This window comes from Corvus cornix, chromosome 1 (assembly GCF_000738735.6).
Source record: "Corvus cornix cornix isolate S_Up_H32 chromosome 1, ASM73873v5, whole genome shotgun sequence".
Classification (NCBI taxonomy): domain Eukaryota; kingdom Metazoa; phylum Chordata; class Aves; order Passeriformes; family Corvidae; genus Corvus; species Corvus cornix.
The window spans coordinates 51,819,822-51,840,602 of record NC_046332.1 but is presented as its reverse complement, the minus strand read 5'-3'; the positions used below and the strand labels follow the sequence as shown (position 1 = coordinate 51,840,602).

The 20,781-nt window shown below is 39.3% G+C and overlaps 2 long non-coding RNA genes across 3 annotated transcripts in view; one reads left to right on the top strand and one right to left on the bottom strand.

The window, feature by feature from the left end:
• The window catches only part of LOC109144701, a 30,363-nt gene extending 29,140 nt beyond the window's left edge, over positions 1 to 1,223 (bottom strand). Inside the window, exons 1-2 of one of the 2 annotated variants that reach the window (XR_002045611.3) lie at positions 1,072 to 1,223; positions 578 to 630 (exon numbers count right to left, since the gene is read on the bottom strand). This is a non-coding gene — a long non-coding RNA (uncharacterized LOC109144701). The remainder of the gene's footprint in view (positions 1 to 577; positions 631 to 1,071) is intronic. The other variant, XR_005602389.1, reaches the window with a different exon arrangement.
• Positions 1,224 to 3,279: 2,056 nt separating this feature from the next.
• The window catches only part of LOC104689933, a 37,744-nt gene continuing 20,242 nt past the window's right edge, over positions 3,280 to 20,781 (top strand). Inside the window, exon 1 of the long non-coding RNA XR_751893.4 lies at positions 3,280 to 3,449. This is a non-coding gene — a long non-coding RNA (uncharacterized LOC104689933). The remainder of the gene's footprint in view (positions 3,450 to 20,781) is intronic.

The window sequence follows — 20,781 nt, the reverse complement described above, 5'->3', positions numbered from 1 at the left end:
CACTGGAAAATTTTATCACACAAAGGGCTGAGACCCAGACTGTCTAAAGCACTACGTACTTAACTCATGCTGAGCTCTGACAGATCTAAGTGCTACCAAGGATTCAGGCCTGAAAAATTTTTCAGCATCTCTGAAAAATGTTCTTGTACAGCACATAGTTTCTTAGTGGATCTGTTGAAGCATAAAAAAAGAAAAGCAAGATGGAAACCATCAAGGTGAATAAAACTTCTCTTTACTTTAGCATGGAGAACCAGAACAAAAGGAAACACAAAATGTATGTGAATGAACTATCTCAGTGTCTGTAAATGGCACTGTATCAAGCCTGTTAATTAAACAAATAAGGTGAAGCATTTTCCTAGGATTTTGTCATTATTAATAGTGAATATATGCTTCAGCAGAGGCAAATCAGTCCTTTGTCAGGGGGTCTGTCTAATCTAAACATTCAGGAAAAGGTGTCGATTATATGTTATAAAAATACTGACTGTTCTCTGAAGAGAAACACTCTTCTGGGGAGGCAATGCATATTTCTTTGGTTAGATTCCGTGCATTAAAATTTTCCATGTAGAATTTTACGCACCATTTTTCTTCTTGGAGCTAACCTTATATCGGCAAGGAAAGATTCCCAGACATCTAGGGTGGAATACAAAAACATTTCAATTTTAAACCTGATCACACTGCAGAAGAAATTATATAAAAATGTATTCATTTTGAGTCAATGTCAGATAATTAGCCACACAGAAATCTAGTATATCAGAATTAATGAGTCTTTATATGGCACCTGTCTTCCCTGATGTCACTATTTTTTTGAAACAAGTATTTCCCAGTACTTTGTTTTCCCACACTCTGGGTTTCTTTGGTTGTGCCACATACTGACTTTCAAGAAGTATAGAAAGATCCAAGACTATAAATCTGAGCACATATTTATGAAGAAAGCTGATTACGAGCAGTATGGAGAGAGTCATAACAACTGTAACCAGCATTTGCACTGGCTGTTTTCCCCAATTCTTCCTTCAAAGCTCTGTCTCACGCGCTTCAGTCCTTCCTTCCACACACTCAGAAGTCGCTACTTACCAAGAGACGATGCTGTGAAAGGCTCACTTTGAGAGAGATCCTAATTTAACTAACCAGAAACTTTTTCTTAAGGTTTCTATGAAAAACCTTCTCTTTTAAAGATTCTCATACCTCTGAATTCCATATTACCTTCTACAAGTAAGCTGTTACTGCATGAGGATTCTTACTAAAATAAACCGATGGAGAACCCGAAAGGAACAAACACCCCTCAATAACAAAGCTAAACCCATTAAAAAGCAACAAAATTATTCAGAAAGATATTTTGTAAATGTTTGTTATCAGCTAACAATTTCTTGGTGGCCCCTGGGCATACCATAACCCCCAAAGAATCCATTTCTGTAAGATAAATTCTATGATAGTGCTCAAGAAACTTTAGAAAAAGACCCCTTCTCTGTAATGCCTACTCTATTACATAACAATTGTGAGCATACTCAATTAGTAAAATTAATAGCGAGTGCTCAGCAGTCTGGGGCAGCTTCATTAACCAGTTACTTTACCTTAAAACGAATTTTGCATTTAAAATAAAGCAGGAAGCTTGAGTTAAGTAATTTGTTCTCTTTTGATGAGTTCTTTACTCCAGTATACCTTGAAGATGGTGATCATATTTTAAAGCTGCCCTTCAATAAACTGCTCTTTTCTTAAATCTCCAGCAGTGCTTGCCCACCCCAGTTCCTGTTTTAAGTCACCATTTCACAGACTTTTGAAAATGAAAAAAATTCTCCTTCTCTGCCCAAATGCTTCTACCAGGAGCTGTGAATGCCTCCCACATTCCTTATTTCATGCTATAATTAGAACAAATATTTTAAACACAAATATTCTCTACTTCTCCTGAAGTCTTTGTTGCTCTCCTGTCACTCTCCTGTCATCCTCCTGCACCATGTAGAAAGACTTTGAATACTGAAAACCGAGTTTTCTGCTTTTTTTTATCTAGGGCTTTGATTTAGTCAGCATAAGAAATATTAAACTCTTTGTTACACATTCTTTCTTGTGGGTCTCTGCAGGGCCTGTATCAAATTAATACAAAGCTTCCAGAAGATCCTTTAACTCATTCTGTGCTTCACCTTCTCTCTCTGTATTTGCACCTGTGTGAACCCCGAAAAGCAGATATCCATATACTAATTATTCCCTTTGAAGCAGACAATAGACACCGCGATGCATTTCAGTCTTACTAAAACATCCCTTCTTTATTGCCCCAGAAAAATCCCCATACTGGAGCTGGGCCATGGCATGTCCATCACATTTTTGTTGCTTTTAGATCATACAGCATTGCTCTGGACATGGCAGAGGCTATCACTGAAGCCTGTTCCCTGTAGAACCCTCCTCTGCTGCCAGAGCCACAGCAGGGGGGTGTGGGGCATTATTAGCCAAGGGTCAGAGCTACAGCCTCTCACAGGCACGTTCTTGTTCTGCCCACCTTGTACAGCAGAACCCAGTACTTCACCACAGGGACAGACTAAAGATGGCAGCAGTCTCTCTGGAGACAACCTGAAGTAAGCTAAAATGCAGCAACAGAGCTACCAGAAATGAGCAGAGGGATAAGTTCATATTTTTCCTGCCAGTCATCTGTTTGCTTGAAAACAAATAGCAATCCAACAGCAACATACCGTGCATCCACTAAGATGCTTTCTATGCCTTCCCACCCCCATCATGATGACTTCTCTACAGACTACTTAAGTCCCACAAATCTGCCAGACTGTGAGCTAGCAATAAGATATTTTAGGACAGCTGGAACTGTTATTGTTAGGTGTGGTTTAGGCAATAAAGGCTGCTTTTTATTCCCATTATGCCTATAAATGGTTACAATATTTTGTTTAATGTTTCTGAGACTTTGACATACTTGAAATAGAATCAGTGAATATTCTGAGCTGGAAGGGACCCACAAGGATCATTGAAGTCCAACCCCTGGCTATGCACAAGACAACCCCAAAAAATCACACCATGAGCCCGAGGGCATTCTCTAAAAATGTCTTGAACTCTGTCAGGCTTGGTGAGGTGTCTGCTTCCCTGTTCCACTGCCCAAACACCCTTGCTATGACCCACCCTGGCTAGCTTGCTTAAAGCTACCTTTGCTGTCTCACTGACAACCTTCAGCAGCAGCATCTATTAAGGGAAGAAGCATGTATTCATCAGTCATAAAATACAGATGACAAGTAGAAACTTCAGTGTCTCTGCAGAATGAGAAAAAACCTATTGCCACAATAGTGAATGCCAAGCAATTGAGCTGATAGAAAAGGGAAGCAGCAATTTTGAGAGTGGCTGGTTGCTGCCAGGAAGACTCATCCTGACCTGCACAGAAGGGCAGAGGCCAATGGCTGTTCTCTGCCTGATTAAGAATGTGCCTGCCCAGCTTGAATTTGATGAAGCATCTCAGGAGGCTGGTAAGTGTGCCACAGCATGTGCCTTATTTATATGTATAAGGACTGCATTCAGTATTGAGAATTGCAGGATAGCCAATGTTAAGAACAGATAAATAGATAAAAAACCCGTGAGTGTCTGTGTGTAGCAAAGGTATTCAGAGATACCTGACCCATAGTAAATCAGATAGATTTTCCACTGCTGCAGCAGACAGATACAGAAAGAGAAAGTATGCTCTAGGTTTTCTGATGCCTTGTATATTGCTCTCAGTGATAAGGTCATAGAGAAAACCTTGTCTCTAAAAACCTGTCCTGCTAGTGGAGTGTTCTTCACACAAGAAAACCTCAAGATGACTGCTCAGAAGCACAGTACTCAGTGCAGTATTATGATTCCATTTGTGTAGCAGTGTACTGGCCAAAATTCCCAAGCAGGGCATTTGAGTAAGACTGCAGGAATAGTGATCAATCTTAAATTGAAGTGTCATAGATTATTAACTCAGTTCTTTGGTAAATTTCTGTTTATTTTACTGTTACTGCCTGGAATAAAACCATATTGCAAAGCTGCTAACCAGCATGTAACTCTGTAATACAGGGAGTAGAAAATTTCAACAAAGTCATCATTAAAAGTTTGAGGTTTCCTGGGAAAACCTTACCAGAACAGGAAAGTAAGATTTTTCAACAAGTTTCAGCTGCTAGATAAGGAAACAGCACAATCATTAATTTAATGTCCTGGAAAGATGAAACGGTCAGTGATCAGAATCACCTGTGTAACACTTGGATTCCGAAAGAGTGTGACTGGTCATGTCTCCCAGTTGCTTCTTGTGGTGGTACTCTTGGTTTCACCCCAAACCCTGTGAATTAAAACAAACAGATAACAAAGTACAGCACTACAACAAAATTTTTATATTCAAAATATGGTTAGATTTTCACTGCTGACTGCATGTGTCTGAATGCTTATTTTAACAATAGGCTACGTCTAAATGAATTTGTTCTTTATTCATACTTATCTCCATAATGCCATTTTCACACTTTGGAATGTTAACATGTATTAAAAAATTGCACTCTGTGGGCTTAGGCATTATCACATACTTACTCAAAATTGGTCCAAGGCTGTACAAATAGTTTTTGCAGTACTGTAAAATAAAAAGAGGTAAATCGCTAACTCTATATGGTAATCAAGGATGTTCTGGGCTAAAGGGATGTTTTCAGAGATCATGAGTCTACTGCAATTAGAAGTAAAAGAAGTCTTGCCCTTTAGTTCCTCTTTACCATTCTTATGTGCCACAGAAATTATGTCACTAATTTCCAATTTTAAAGTTTAGGCTGAGTGACAGGACATACAAAGACCTACTCATTAGTTCTCCTGGTGATTTAAATAATCCTAACACATCAGGGTGCATATAAAATATGTTCTTGGTGTTATAGAGCCCTGAAGACAAATAGCTATTTTACTCCCTTATGCTGCCTTCATATAAGTTTTCAAAAAGACAAAACACTAAAATAAATAATGCTAGAGACATCTAAGCAGGAGACATTTATTATAGTAAGTAAATGCATTTACTTTTCTCCTTAGTACATTTTTATGAGAGACTGTGAAAGGATTTTAAAAGCTTTGCTTTGAATAGGTGTCCCAATTCAGCTGTCTGATAAAACTGGGACTTTGACAGGACCCCAAAATGCATCAATCCTCACAGACGCATAGAGAAGCCATTATTAATATTGTTCAACCATTCAGATCAGCAAAAATGGAGACAAAAAGGTGTATTTCAAGAGACAGTATGTGCACTTACAAGAAATTTTTTAAGAGCAAATTATTGAGTGGATCTAATGAAGACCATGCGGCTTTTTGGGTCTGTGGTACCCGTCTTGTTCCAGCAGCTGTACTGATTGACTGAACTGGGGCCTCAGTTGTAGCAGATACGTGCTGTCATTGGAGAAATGTGGCTCCGCAGCTGCTTGGTTCAGGCACCTGTTCAAACACTGGAAGTATTCCTGGAGGTTTGAGCAAGCTTTAGTGGTTAGGAAGAGGGTAGCAATAGTCTCGGACAGAAATTCATTATTAAGGGGCAAATGGAAAAGCCTAGAATGGCTATCAAAGAAGTCTTTTTTGAAATTCTGAAGAAATTAATTATGTCATCTATGTCCAGTGAATTCAGTGGGAGCAAACCCAAGCTCATAAAAAAATTCTGGTAAGACCTCCTACTAAACTTCTGTGATTTCTAAAAAAAACAGTAAGAATGATCTCATCTTTTTTGAAATATATGAATTAGTTTACATAGTTTTCTGATCTCGCTTTGTTTTTAAGTAAATATTCTATTTCCAATATAAATAATTTATAATTTGAACATTTTGTGTTTATATATTTGTATAAATATATACATTATATATTGAATCCATTTTCTTTCATTTATAAAAATGAAAGTCTGCCCCTTAAGCCACTGAGCTTCTGTACAAACGCAAGAAACTGCTTCCAGAGAACTCCTTTGTATCCTTAGTCATCAAGCTTTCTTCCATTATTCTTTCTTCTAGGGTGTCTCATTACTTGACATTTCAGATAGTATTGTTGCCCTAAATCAAATACACAAATAATAAAAGGATACATTTTCTATTTTGTGTTTTACTGAGAAATAAACTATAAAATCTCATTATCTGATAGCTAGATGAAGCAATGTGTGTATTTTAGATTTTAATTAAATTCAAACACCTCTGAAACAGTTTACAGTTCAGATGGAGTCTTCCAGAGAAATATCCAAACGTTTTAGGCTAGTTGGCTTGGTACATTTATTCTGGATTCTCCATACCATACAACAATGCCTTGTCAAGGAGCTGGATGTACCTTTTTACTTACATGATGGATGGATATACCCTAGCAACTTGCACTGTGGGTAAGTTTATAGCCACTAACAGCAACAGCAACCCTGTATTGTTTCCTCCCTAATCTTACAGCACTGGTGAGCACAGGTTAGTTTGTGATGAAATGGTTCATGACTGGTAGTGAAGGTCAACCTCTGCTCCTCAGAGAAACTTCACTGATTTAAGCACTACCCTTCACAAATTGCTGAGCTCCTCCTGAGCTCACTGGCAGTACACAACTCCTCAGTCCTCATGCGAGCTGCTTCCCCAGGGCCACCGTATCCACTGGATCTGCAGGGGAAGATGCTGCATTTGCAGGTATGCAAATCTCTTGGGACCACGCTGTGGTGCACAGACAGCTGAGACAGTGTGGCACTCCTCTGGGCCAGGCACACACTACCATCCCTGCACCTTCTCTGTCAGTCTTAGCAGAGGAAAGCTCAGGTCCATATAGGTGTTTAGAAAAAAAATTATTTCAATAAGCAAAAGCTTTTTTTTTGCAGCCTGGGCTGCACAGGCAAACTACTGAAATTCACTCCTGTATCGGAATTGGTCTGCCTTTTTTTTCCCTTTCTAAGCAGTATCCTTGCTGCCAAGGAAACCTGGTGCAGGAAGAGCAGTTTGGACAGCCTACACATGGCTCCTGTTGCTAAGGAAACGCCTGATGATGCCTGTAGACCTCTGTGCAGAGCTCCTAGTGCAGGTGTGCACTTAGAGGGCCGAGATCCACATGGCTGAAACGACTATGGAGAAATCAGAATTGCTCTTTTCCATTTAGTTTCATATCATGAAAGTCCTAAGCCTTTAGAGCCTGAGATTGATTTCCCAAAATCATGGCATTGAGAGCAATCTCCTGTACTCCATTAGCACTGCTGTCTGCCTGTGCCCATAATCATTTGAGCACAAAGCAAATAACCAAGTAACTCCTGTAGATGCCATATCCAATTCCCTCACTCTCATGCTCAGGTATTCTGAAGAGATAGATAGGAAGGCAACATAGAGAGATGTGATCTGTTTGGAAATGCAAATAATGACTCTTCAAAAGGTTTAGCACATCTGCCTAGCTAGTATACAAAAGCTTCCTAAGAACAGTGAAAATTATATGTATTGTTAAAAACCACATGCTGGAAGGATATTAGAATAATTCTCAAGAGTCCCAGTGATATTTCAAATGCATCTATTTTGAGCTGAGCTTATATATGCAAAATCACATAACTAATCTGGTGACATTTCCAGTCTCCCACAAGGACTGACACTTATCTGTTCATTATCTGACCTTCATGGGCTTCTTGTCAGATATGCATGGGTGCATTTGTAAGGCTGTAGAAAACTCTCTCAATGTGACTCTTAAAAAGAGCTTGGGGTTGTTCACGTACTCTGAGTGAGATGCAAGGGAGAAATACTCACAAGATATTCTCAAGAGGTCAAAACAACAAAAAAACTTTACTGGCAACTTCAGAAAATTAGAGGACTTTGGAAAAAGTTTAAAACGTATAAAACACTTCTCAAAGCATTAACTTTGCCCATTCAAATTAGTAGACTCCAAGCCTGTCCAATTTTAAGCTACTCAGAACTCTGGGAAAAGGGAATTAGAAAAAGAAACAGAATGAGAGAAAGACAGAAAAGACAAAGAAAAGAACAAGTCTGGTTCCAGCAGTGTTCAGCTGATACAAATTCCAAGAGGAGGTAGGGTCAAGACGTGCTCACCTCATGTCCTGGGTTACAAACCTTTTGGCTTTCCTGGGCCTCTCCCAGGTGGGACTCCCAGCCATCTGGCCATTCTGGGGCTACAATGGGGTTCCAGAGGCAGGTGTAGAGCATTGACTCTGGTGTGCCAGGGACTGGTGGCCATGGCAGGGATGGGATATACCAAAGGCAAGGCCTGACCTTCTCCTTTTCTGCACACACACACTGGAAATGTTTTGAGACAGCCAGCTTTCCAGTCCCTCACAGCATTCAGATATTTTACTATACTGGCACTTCTCTTACTCATTTCAGCTTACATTCCACACATATTTTTCACCTTGTAATTGCTCTCATACTGAGGGTGTAAAGATTCAAAACTAATTGCTCAAATGAATTATTTATCAGAAATAAATTGAATATGGAAGGCAAGCAAAAATTTCTTGTGTGACATAGACAAAATTTTACATGTCAATCCAGTGTGTTCAGTACACATGTTGAGTGTAATAGGAACGCAGATTCTTAAGCCATTCCTGTACATTATTTGCAATATATGAACTCTGGTGTGTACACTGTTGTAGCCCCCTCTCTGCCTCAGTCTTTGAGGCCCTCAGTAAACATCTTGTAAGTCTGGCCAAATAAAAAGGAGATGCATAAATTAATGACTCCTATGGAGAGTTTTATGAGCTTAGGGATTATATTGACGGCAAAATAGGAACCAGCAGCTGGAAATGAACTGAAAGCCCAACTTTTACCTTTCCTATTAAAAATGTAGTAAAGGTTTCAGTAGCAGAATGAAGTTATTCTTTAGTACATTTCCAGATACCAAAATACTGAGCACTTCATGATGAAAATAGTTAAGTTAATCCACATGTTCAGCATGTCTCTGCCTGCCCAGCACACACGAACTAATCACAGGACAGGATCTGACTCACTTTTCTGGTATAGTATCCTAAACTATAAAGCTCTTATTATAAGATATCAGGAGGAACTGTAACAATCCAGTAAAAACCTGTCACGGAAATTAATCCAAAATTTCCAAGAAGAAAGAAAAAAAAGGTTTTTCAAAAGCAAAGCCCAGCTTCTCTGGACATTTGTAAGCAGAGAATCCTGACCCACACTGCATTGCAGTGAGGTGTTACCTTTAGGAGAGAAAGGGTTAGATGCAGTTCAAACAAGAGCTGAGATACTTGTGTTCTCCCCCTGTATTTCCATTCCTACTTCCCTTTAAATCAAATGTAACTATCAATCCACAGAGTTAGATGTGCAATACTAAATAATGAATCATGTGACTAACAAAATATAAAGACAGGGAATACTCAGTTTTGGGATGGCACCAGGAACATCATTATGCTGCTGGTAGTGTTCCCTGTCTGATGGTATGATGGATACAAGGACCAAATAAGATTCATCAGAGTGACCAAAGGTTAGATACCAGAATAAAACAAAGTGTAATGACAAAGATACACAGCTCTGCTTAAATATTTTTTGTTGCTGTTTTCCACTATTTCAAACCTCCCTCACTGACTTCACTGTTAAATCCCATGTTGTCTGCAAAAATAACGCTCTTGTCCTTCTGAAGGATGCTTTCCAGAAAAAGATATCACTTATGACCAGGGTACTGAGAGTAAGCCTGTGGAGAAGTGGAAGCATAGCAAGCACTGGTCAGCCAGGTTTAGGGGCCATACACCTACCATAAAGGCCAGGAAGGCTCCTGGGAAAGCTGATGTCATCTCTGCCTTCAAAAATCACTCAGCCAACTATGCTGACGGTCTAAGTCTGATGTGGGAAACTTTTATTCAGTTTGTTGTTGATTTCTAATTAGTCGGCACTGTGAAATCACAGCAATGCTGCTCTTTCTAACCCCTGGTGACCTGAGAGGTCCCAAAAATGCAGTTTCCCACAGTTGTGAATTCATAGGCTTGGAATCTGGCTAGAATTTATAAACAATTAAAATTAAATGCTCTTTTTGCAATGGTACAATGATTTCTAATGCATGGATAAATTTCCCTGTGTTTCTTTAGTGGTTTATCCTAAAATTTCTTGTTTTCATGAATTAACAGAAACGGCCATTCTACTCATCTACAAAAGCTGATTTTTAGTTTTCATGCACACATCCAAAAAAAACTTCATTACCACTATAAAACTTGGATGTGTTGCTTCAAAATTGTAACTCGGGAATGCTAAAACAGGTGTTTCAAAGCTCCCCTGGTTAGAGGTAAATGACAGCTATCTAAAATTATTAGTTATGCACAGTTTACGTTAGAACATGATTAACAAGCAGTAAAAACAGATCCTGTAATGGCAATGGGGAAGTGTTTTTCTCTAACAAAGCCAATCTACAGTTCTGACTGGGAAAGAAAGAGATGTTAGTGTGGTTGAAATGGAAAGAAAAATGAGAAAAATGTTTGACTAGCTAATGATGATTTCCTTCACATGGTTTTCAATTCATTTAAGATTTGAATTTTCTGGGACCTAAAGAGTATTTGCGTTGAAGCTGCTTTTATACAAAAATCAATTTATTCATCTTGAAAAATGTCCTGAAAATGTAGATGAAACAAATAATCTTGCCATGCAAATATGAGAAATAGACCCTTTCCAGCAGATTAAATCTCCCAAGCTCTGAGCAGTTCACAGAATCTCCGAATGGATGAGGTTGGAAGGGGCCTCTGGAGGTCATCTGGTCTAACCCACCTGCTCAAACAGGGCCACTTGGGCCAGGACCGTGTCTAGATCGTTTCTAAATATCTCTGAGGAGGGAGACTCTAAAACATCTCTGGGCAACCTGTACCAGCGTTTGATCAACCTCATAATAAAAAAGTAACAGACAGAGCTTTGTTACTTAAGTACCTTTTATAATAACTGCATGCAACATAGCAGACTGGGGTCCATCCGATGAGAAGCAACTTTGCAGAGAAAGACCTGGGGATACTCCCAGAATCTTGAATAAAAATAATTATGTCCTTCCTCCTGCAAGGACTCATTTTCACTGCAAACCAACAGAAATAGAAACCTAAGTGAGGCATATTTCAGTCAGACTTTTTTCTTTCTCAAATACTTTTGCATTTAGAAACACTTAAATGTGTACAAAATATGTGGAAATGTTAGTTTAAAAGTTTGATTCATTTTTATTTAGTTTTTTATGGGCTGTTGACAGGCTTTTGTCCACCCTTGTGAAGCAGAGGGAAGTATGACTCTTCTTGTGCTGAAACTGTAAGGACTGCAGCAGTCAGAGCAGGCGGGAGACAAAACCAACTGGGAATTAGGTGATAAGAAGGAAAAAGCTAAGAATACCATCAGCTTTGGTTATGTTTAGAAAAGTGCAGACATATCTTCCTGTCAAGATTCCTGAAAGTGTATCAGTGTTTGCACATGTAAGATGTAAGGTTTCTCACATCTCTTCAGGGACCATAATGATAAGACCTATAGAATAAAAGATAATTTATATCTCCATTTGTATCTATTTCTTTCATTTTTTTTCTTTGAGATTACATCCACCAAGAGTGAGAGTTAGACCTACAGTTAGTTCTACTTGTGAAATTTGCCTTATGTCAGCACTTCTGTTTGAGAACACATTTCAAAACTGCACCCAGGTGGTTTTACTCAGAGGATTTGACTTCCCTCCCACTGGCATATAACCACCAATTCAGATATAATGACTATACAGCTACTCTATTTTCTGCACCACTATAAGGTGTCCTTAAGTAGTAACCCAAGTATCCTTGACAGAGGTCACAGTTAAGACACCTCTTTTCAAGGGATCACAATGTTGGGAAACTTCCTCTCTTTTTGGAAAGGCTCAGCATTTCCTGAATGTGCTGCACTCTGTCCCTGTAGATGCACAGGTCTGAACAGCGAGATGACAACAACCAATGTTTCCTGAGGAGGAGGAAGTGATCAAAACTTACTTATTTCACTAACTCATGATTGTCTCTGTGTAGTGGACTTGGCTGGATGGGTACTGGATGGGTGCTGCCAGACACCCATCCATTTACTATATCCCTCTCCCTGCTCAACAGGATAAAGGGGAGAAAATAAGATAAAAAATCTTGTGGGTTGAGATTGTCTAAAGACAGAGAGATCACTTAATATTACCATCAAGGGAGAAACAAACTCCACTTGGGGAAGATTAATTTAATTTATTGCTAATTAAAAACAGTGTAAGATAGTGGAAAACAAATACAAAACTCAAAAATCTTCCCTCTAATCCCCACTTTTTCCCAGGCTCAACTTCATTTTGTTCCTTAACTCTTCCACACACTATGCAGAGTGGCACAGTGGGGTGAGGAAGGGGGATTGTAGTCCCAGCATCTCCTCGCTGAAGTTCTTCTCATATTTTTCCCCTGATCCAGTGTGAGGTCCTTCCCGCTGGAGACAGTCCTTCACACATTTCTCTAGTGTGGGTTCCCCACGGGCCACTGATTATGACAGAAAACCTGTTTCTTTGTGGGCTCCTCTCCACATTCCCGCATGCTCTCTTCATGAGATGCACCATTTTTCAGGGCATGTCCACCTGCTGCAGCACGGTGCATCTCTTCCAACATTGTCCTCCAAAGGCTGTGGGGTAATCTCTGCTCTGGTGCCTGGAACGCCTCTTCCTCTTCCTTCTCTGACCTTAGCATTTGCAGGATTCTTTCTCTCATATTTTTCTCACTCCTCTCTCACAGCTGCTGTGCAGGATTTTCACCCTTTCTTAAATATGTCCTTGCAGCAGTGCCACCAGCCTCACTGACCAGCTCAGCCGTGTCCTGTGGTAGGTCAGATGGAGTCACTGGCTGTGACTGACCTGGGCCCTGGTCTGTTCTCACAGGGGCCAGCTCTGCAATCACCCAGCTACCAAAACCTGCCACATAAGCCAAATGCTCTGTGACAGTCTCTCTGCTGTTACAGATATGTTCACTCTTCATGTCACCTGACTTAAGCCCTCCCTTCTTACCTCATTTTCACAAACATGGGAATGCACACAGAGTCAAAAACACCCTACTGGAAGCTTCTGCACTACAGTGAAGCATATCTAGCACACATAATAATTTTATTGATACCCTTATGAAATTCTTCTGGATTGTTACCTATAATTTCAGGAACTTGTCCAGCAGCTTTTCATGAACTTCTTGCATCATCCATCTTTTTGAAGTGTTCTCAGTTTCAGCAATGAAAAATGTTATACTTGATATGAGAAGCTTGGCTGACAGAAGAGAATCAAAATCCATTCCTGTCACAATGTGAGAATTCTGCCTGTTTATCATCCACAGTTTGGATAAGAAGGCAGGTGATGGAAGATTGGCAAGTGACATAAAGTTATGAAATAAATCAAAAAACCTTAAATTTGGAAGACTCAGAACCAGAAGGAAGAATTTATTTTTTCCCTTATATATTATCTGTGGGACTGTAAGAGCAGCAGGGTGAAAAATCCAATGTTATTCTTGAAACTGAAAAGTCATGATGACTCCAGATGCAGGAAAGGCTTTGATCTAGTTCACACCTTAGCAGATACAAGGTATTTGAACTTGAAATTACAAACTGCCAGAGCCCCAGCTCTGTAAGGCCCAGCGGCTAGAGACCTAGCTGGTTTTCATCTGTGATGTGGATTCTTTGATTCTAAGTTTCCCATTCTTCTTTATTCCAGAAACCAGATCCTTTATAATCAAAGGCAATCTAAATTTAAATTCATGAGAAATATGTTTCAACCAAGTATGACAGAAAATGTTCTCAAGAATATTTCTTGTGGGAACAGGCTGGCAAAAAAAAGGGGTTTCTGCCAGTGTCCCATTGTGGAAGGGTTGTGCAAGCGTGGCATCAGGGGTCACACAGGCAGAAAAGCTCATCTCTGCATAACATATTGGATTCATGAACTTCTTTGGATCTGAGTCTCACAGCACCACTTGCCAACGTGATACAAATGAAACCCATGAAATGTATGGTGCTCTGTGGAAGAAATACTGCTGCTGTGCCCGCTTGGTGACACAGGGAGAGACGCACACACTCTCACATCCAGGTGTGCAGCATAGGATACCACTGAACTTCCTTGGAACAGAGAGTACAGACCCCAGTGACATCATACACTCCAAGAGAGCTGTAGTCACAGAAGCCAAAGAGAACAAGTTTTCACTTCCCACACCTCAGTTTACCTCAAAGCCTTTTCCATCTCTGGGACAGTGGTAGCCTCTGTAACAATGGTGTGTTTTAGTCTGGCCTTGCTCCACACCCATGAATACAGTGTTCTGCCAGGCCTGTAAATGAGGACCTGCTACTGTCTCTGAAGGAAGGGAGGATTGCAAGGAAGACATCTCTGTCCCTAGTTCATACTACTGTTTCCCAAAGCACTCCTAGGATATAATGTAATGCTTTTTTTCCTTTTTTGATATGTGTTATAGTCTTTTAAAAAGATTTGCATTGCAATATCAGCATCAGTTATCTGTTAGGCAGGACAATCTATCAGATAAAAGGAAACAGATGCATTGTTACAAAATAAGTGCTGTCTGGCATTTTGGCCTTTCTAAAATACGGTTTTCCAGAGACACCACCAGCCTGGCTGACAGGTTCAGCTGTGTCCTGAAGTGGGTCTATTTAGGAGACATCTGCACTCAGCCATATCCATCGAGTGGCAGTCCCTGGCCACTCCTTGCACATGCATTTTCCCCATATGCTACCAAAACCTTACCACCAACACCTTACAAGAATGGAAATAGAAGATGGGCATGTGTTATACAGTGGAAAAACTAGAAATATTGTAGTGAGAGAGAATCCCAGGGCTTTCCTCCATTCTCCCATGAAGGACTCTGAACCTCTTTCTCCCTCTTCTCCTAAACTCACGGATCATGTCCTGCTCTGTACTCTCCTCTCAAACCAGACACCTTACATGCCACCTACCTTTTCTTCTCATTTGATCTACCTCACTTAAGAACATACATTCAAAATTTCTTGTCACTGCACTTATCATTTGGCAATTCTAAAAATTTTGGAACCAAATTATTTTTTAAAAAGGCAACAATGGTGAAAAAGAATTGCAGACACTTACTGAAAAAAAGGAATGCAAGTAAAGCAATAGGGTCAAGCTTCATTTCTTTTTTAGCTTTTCTTCACTTTAAAAGCTTCCTGAATGCATTTGTGCATTCAGGATTGTGAAAAACCAAAACTGAATAAGTTACTTTAGGTACTTAAAAAATCCAGCATGTAGAACCTCAGTACTTTTCAAAGTCAAATGATAAAAGTAAGATGATAAAATCCTAATTATTTTTCTTGTCTTATTATGAATAAAACAAGATTTCACAAAATAACCTCAATGGAAATGTAAGATTTAGTTGAGTAGTTTTATTTTGAATTCTTTGTTTAAAATAATTTCTGAAACTTGTTTTTCTTCTTTTAGTGTCAGTTCATCTTTACACAAAACTTAGGAAGAAACTTTCTGTGAAGAATAAACTAGTCAGAGAAATGACAGGCACCTGCTTTTACAGTCTGTCAGCATTTATGTTGGAAGTGAATACAAAGAAGCAGATCATCTCACCTGTAAAATCATAGTTACAGAACTAAATACTGTTCCTAATTGGTGCAACTAGATGCTGAAAATATGTTTTTACAGATTTTCCTTCCTATTTCTAATGCAGGATATCCGCTAAAATATGCTATGCTGAAGAATCAGTGTCCTTAGTTTTCAGCTGAAAATTCCAGTAATGGCAAAGCTAGTATTACCTCTGATATAGAAGTTGATATAAAACATCTCTTTATCTTTTGTAGATTTTCATCATCACAACATCACTTCTCTAGATATATTAAGAAGGAAAGCATTTCTGCACTCACCATGACTACAACACTTTGGCAAATACAGCACAGTCAGTTATGGCACTGTTTTTCCTTTGGGGCTCTTCTCACATTCCTGTTTACCTCATATATAAGGCATAACCTCATAAAGATTTTTACAGCTTAACAGTGCACTTTTTCATCATCTAAGAGAGTCTTTACAGGCTGGTTGGAACACTCAATATTTCGCTTTCTGATGAAGTTACCACATCATGTCACAGGGAAATCAAGGCAGAGAATGGCTGTTGGGAGGTCCTCTTTCCAGGAGAACTAGAAAAGGGATCAGGAACAAGTGATGGCAGGAGCTGATGAAATGGTAGCTGATGATGTTAGGAGACACACTGAGTAGAAAGGAGGGATGATGGAAATGACCTGGAGCATGGATAGATATGCAGATTTTTACTTCATGTACTGTAATGTGAAAGGTTTTCTTCACGTTACTGGGTTCACACCTTTGTGAGAAAAATGCAAAAGAAGGTTTTCTGTATTGTAGCTGCTGCTTATGCAATTGGAAGACATCGCATCCTTTTTGCTTATCTTAGTACCTGAGGAGCTTGCTGGGCCGGAAACACTGAACTGTTTCTGTCCTGTCTTTCTCGAGTGCTGTGATATGAATGTTTCTGTAAGATAAGTCACCTGCAGCTATCAGTGGTAATACACTGCAGAGAGCAAGCAGCAAAGACAAGACAGCAGCACCCAGCTAGCACAAATCCCACCCACACCCTTGCTCAGTGCTAATGCAAGCATGACATTTGTGTCACATCACTCTTGAAGCCCCTGGATTACTACTGATTCCAAGGCAGCACTTAACTTTTACGTAATTCACAAGTGGAGACCATGCCATGAGATATTAAGGATTTGTGTACATGAAAAATTAAACATAGTCAAAACAGATTCCAGTACTAAAAGAAAATAGTTATCTGCCTCCTAGAAACTGTTCCTCCTCTGCTCTAACTCCTGGCTATCCCCAGGTATTGTCTGAGAGAGCTGAGAGGGCTTCATAAGAACAGGTCTTTGCTTCGTTGCAGGACTCCAGTAATTTAGCTGGAATTCTGCATGACCATAAAGTACTAGCAGGGCAGGTGCAGTGGGAGTGTTGGGACCAAGCTGAGAGTAAAAACAAAATGTCTGTGAGACATAAAAAAAAATTACAGACAGCTATTGCCAATGAGGAAAATAAAAAAAAAAGGCCCCACTAAATGCACCTGTGAAAAAATGGTTCCAGCAGGACTTTTGGTGTAGCCAAAATTCCGATCAACATCTGTAACTTTGGTAATTTTTTTTTATTAGCAAGTCCAAAATCACATATGGGCTTTTAACGTGATCATGGGAAAATACTTTGTGGGCTTTCAAAGTCTTTTATTGTTCTGCAGTATGCATGCACTGTTACAGGGAACTTGTCTTGAACTTTAATGTATTCGAACCCAGAGGTTAAATTTTCTTAATGCACTCTGTTCTCCAATCATCTCTTCAATTAAACACTGATCTATGGGATGAAAAAAGATGTGCTGGAGAAATAACAAATCTACTTTCGAGTGTAGTTAATAGTTTGAACTTTCAGCTTTTGCTGAAGAAAAAATACTGACAACGTTAAACAAACTGTGGTGCTGATAAATCTACAGTTATTCACGATAGTGATCAAAAAAAACCCAGGATGCAGGTACACCTTAGGAAAGAAAGAGATTTTTCAAGGAAGACACTACATGTTAAAATACATTTTGTGCCTACACTTTGAGCTAATTTTGAAGTGATCATTAATTACAGCTGATCAGAAGCTGATGGAATTAACTTCTGATATTTAAATAAATTAGATTTAGTAAAAGAAAATCTCTTTCCACAGTCAAGACCACAAAACTGGCTCAAGAAAAATAAATATACATTTTCAATAATAACGATCAACACTATGGTTACCTGTGGATCAAGAAATTAATTTTTTATGGCATAAAATCAAGTTTTTATCTATAACAAAGAGATAACTTGCATACAAAAATATAGCTTCTATAATGCTTCTTCCAGCTGAAAGTGACTCCTGAGAACTTAAAGGAAAAATGTATATATATGTTGCAGAGCAGATCCTGTAGAAGGCAGTATCTCAAAGAGCCATAAAGGTAAATAAAAGCCTAAAAGGATTGGAACAAAAGGCCTGCAAAGAAAATTACACTAGGCTAGGTGCCTAAAAATGGCCTAAAACAGGAGGGCACTTTGGAAGTGCTTAAATTTCTTCATGAACTGGCAAAGGTATTTCAGCACCTGTTGCCTACTGGCTGTCTACTGCTAACAATTAACTAAATTTAGATGCAATCATATATTCTTTAAAGACCTCCGTTTCTTACAGACACAACAAAAAAAATTTAAAGCATCATTTCAACACTGACAAATACAGACAATTTACACACACTCCACCCCTAATCCCTTCACCACAGCTGCGAATAAAATTCCCTACAACGATTTTGCCCTCTAGTATTGTTCAGTCCCTGTTTTGCCTGTTACCTTTCCCAATTACTATTCTTATATTCAATTCCAAAGCGTTCCCTATTGTGCAACACAAAGAGCTGTGGTAGGTTGACCTTGGCAACAGCTCATCAAGCTGCTCTGTCACTCCCCTTCCATCAGCAGGATGGGAGAGAAAATAAGATCAAAAACTCATGGGTCATGATGGGGACAGGGAGGTCACTCAGCAATTACCATCGTGGGCAAAACAGACTCAGCTTGGAGAAATTAGTTTAGTTGATTGCCATTCAAACAGAACAGGATAATGAGAAACAAGAATAACTGTAAAATATCTGCCCTCTTCTGCTCATTTTGTCCCATTTTCAACCTCATTCCCAATTCTTCTACCTTCTCCATGTGAGAAGTGCAGGGGGACAGAGAATGGGGTTTGTGGTCAGTTGGTAATACTTTGTGTCCATTGCTTCTTCTTCCTCCCACTCTTTCCCTGACTTCACGGGACAAAATCCTATGAGCTACTCCAGTGTTAGTCCTTCCCATGGGATGCAGTTCTTCTTCAACTGCTCCAGCATGGGTCCCTTCCACAGGGTGCAGTGCTTCAGGAACATCTGCTGCAGCATGGACTCCCCTCTCCATTGGTCAACAGGTCCTGCCAGGAGCCTTCTCTAGTGCAGGCTCTCACAAGCTGCAGTTTACTTTAGGACAGACCCACCTGCACTGTTAAGAGATTTTCCATGGACTGCAGAGGCGCGGCTGCCTCACCATGGTCTTCACCACAGTCTTCACCACGGTCTGCAGGAGGCTCTCTGCTCTGGCGCCTGATGCACATCCTCCTTCTCCTTCTGTGGAGTTGGGTTTTTTTTTGCATTTTCTAACTCCTCTCTTCCAGAATTTTTCATCCTTTCTTAAATACGTTATCACATACAAGGTTCTGCCAACATCGCTGACGGACTCGGCCCTGGCCAGCAGTGGGTCCGTCTTGGATCCTCTGGTGTCTTCTCACAGTAGCCACCCCTGCAGCACCACCCACCAAAACCTTGCCACGTAAGTGCAATTCAGTCACATCAGTGCTTGCTGCACATCCAGGGGCAAGGTAAAGCAAGGTAAGGAATAGAGTAAGTTTACACATGAATTTAGAAAAAGGAGATTTTTTGTAGTCCGAAAGTGAGGCTCTAAACCTTCTTTTCCTCAAGTGTAATGCAAAGCACTTAATACAGCTTGTTTTAAACAGAATATCATACATTTATAGTAGTTTTTTCAGTTTGGCTATGACACAGTGTTGAACTTGGTGACTCAGAAGTTGCTGTGAAATTCCTGCCAATGGCAACAGGCTAATGAAAAAATCTAAGTTAAAAGCATTAGCAGCAGTACGCTTTCACTAGAAAACAAAAGGAGAGGATTTCATTCATATTCATCTTTCTATAGAAGACAGCTCTGCTTTGCACAGCTAAACCAACATTTTAAAAATAAATTAAATATCTACCCACTGAAGACAAGATATTTCTAGAGATATCTTCTTAATAGGCATTTTAATTAAATTTCAGCACCCACATGATATCAGTGCTTACAAGGGAGCCCAATGCACAAAAGAAAGAGGTTGCTGGCCACCATCCAGTCATCTTCACTGTTTAAATACATGTGAAAACTTAAGTGATTCTTACACAAAGAATATTAAATTTCCAAGTATACATTTGTATGTAGCACTGGAGAGGAAAAAATTTCTTCCATTACGTATTTGAAGTGTCAGGATGTTTTTTATTCCTTTTTCACTAATCCATCATATTAAGAAAGATGATGTTGAAATTTATTTATAAGTTTTTCTTTTGGCTCATGAGCCATGTTCACTTCTATCTGTCTCTAATTTTCTAAGGATGATCACATTCACCAGAAGAGTATAAGTTAATGGTATGGCCCTCTCCCATGACTTTGGCCTCTCCTACTGTTATTTTCAACACAAAAAATGTCATGCTTTTTCCTCAGAATAAAAATATATTGCATAAACTCAAATAATTTGGATACTAAGAAATACCAGGGTCCAAAGTATCTTCTCTGATAAGCTGTTTATTATTTATTAATTTCTACTTTTTATAGAAATTAATTTTGCTGAAACCGTGAGTACAAGTAATTAGAAGACTGTGGAATACAGAAGGTTTCAAACAGCAATGCTCATTTAAAAAAAAGGAAAAAGAAAAGCAATGAAAAGGAAGATGATGTGCTGAACATTGTATATCATGGCTTCATAGAATCCTTTACATTGGAAAAAACCTTTAAGATCATCAAGTCCAGCTGTTAACCCAGCATTTTCAGGTGTCTGTTCATTGAATGAGACATTTGTTTTTGTTCTGTCTTCTTTTAGTTCTAAAAAAGATAATCAGTGTTTTATTTTCTTCAGCAAATCCATATTTAGAAAGTCCCAATGTGACGAAGTCAGCTTTAAGTATTAAACCCCTGAGCTATAGCTTTTCATAGCAAAGAACTTACAATTCTTGGGGCAGTTGAGAGAAAGAGGGAATTCTGTTTTATTGTAATTCGCATTTACGCTGTCTTGAGTATACCCTTAAAAATAAATGTCTGG